Below are 833 nucleotides of genomic sequence, written 5' to 3'. Positions count from 1 at the left end.
GCGGCCGACCCGGGTTCGAATCCGACCTTTGCACATCCGGTCCTTTGCACATGTCATCCCCTCTCTCTGTTCCCACGCTTCCCGCGTGATTTCAAATCACACATTGGTTACGCAAAAACCACGCCCTGTGCCTGCCTACGCAGCAGTCAAGCGCCGGGATTGGCCAGGAGCAAGTCTTTTGTCTTCTTTTGACAGCTGGAATCTCCCACACCACAACCACTGCACCGCACGCAGCCCAGCGATTTCATGAACCAACTGAATTGCTCTTGATAGCGGACATTGAAATTAATTATTAGTGTATTAACGCTAATGAAAACGTAACACACAAGCTTTTCAAAGAAACATTTCCCACACACCACAAACACTGTGCCCAGCCCAGCGATTTTATTAACCAATTGATAGCGGACACATAATAAATTACTGTAATCACGCCAATGAAAACACAAGCTTTTAACACACAATCGATTTTTAAACATTTATTTCAAAACATCATTGTAAAATTCAGGCCTTTAGCCAAAGCTTCAATAACAGAGCTCAGCTGACAGTTTAACCTGCAAATGAATTCAAAATCCTGCACCCTTCCCACCTCTGCAGACCTAAATTCAACTTGAAGAAAATTAGAAAAGGAACTATCGTTCGAAATTATATAACCCCCCCCTAATTAGCTAGTTTTTTTTACTTTTACTCTCAAGTGATTTCTTTTTAAACCAGGAATTTGTGTGTGTGTGTGTGTGTGTGTGTGTGTGTGTGTGTGTGTGTGTGTGTGTGTGTGTGTGTGTGTGTGTGTGTGTGTCTGTGTGTGTGTGTGTGTGTGTGTGTGTGTGTGTGTGTGT

Source organism: Poromitra crassiceps (assembly GCF_964638095.1).
Source record: "Poromitra crassiceps genome assembly, chromosome: 20".
In the NCBI taxonomy this organism is placed as follows: Eukaryota; Metazoa; Chordata; class Actinopteri; order Beryciformes; family Melamphaidae; genus Poromitra; species Poromitra crassiceps.
Note: the sequence above shows the minus strand (reverse complement) of the source record.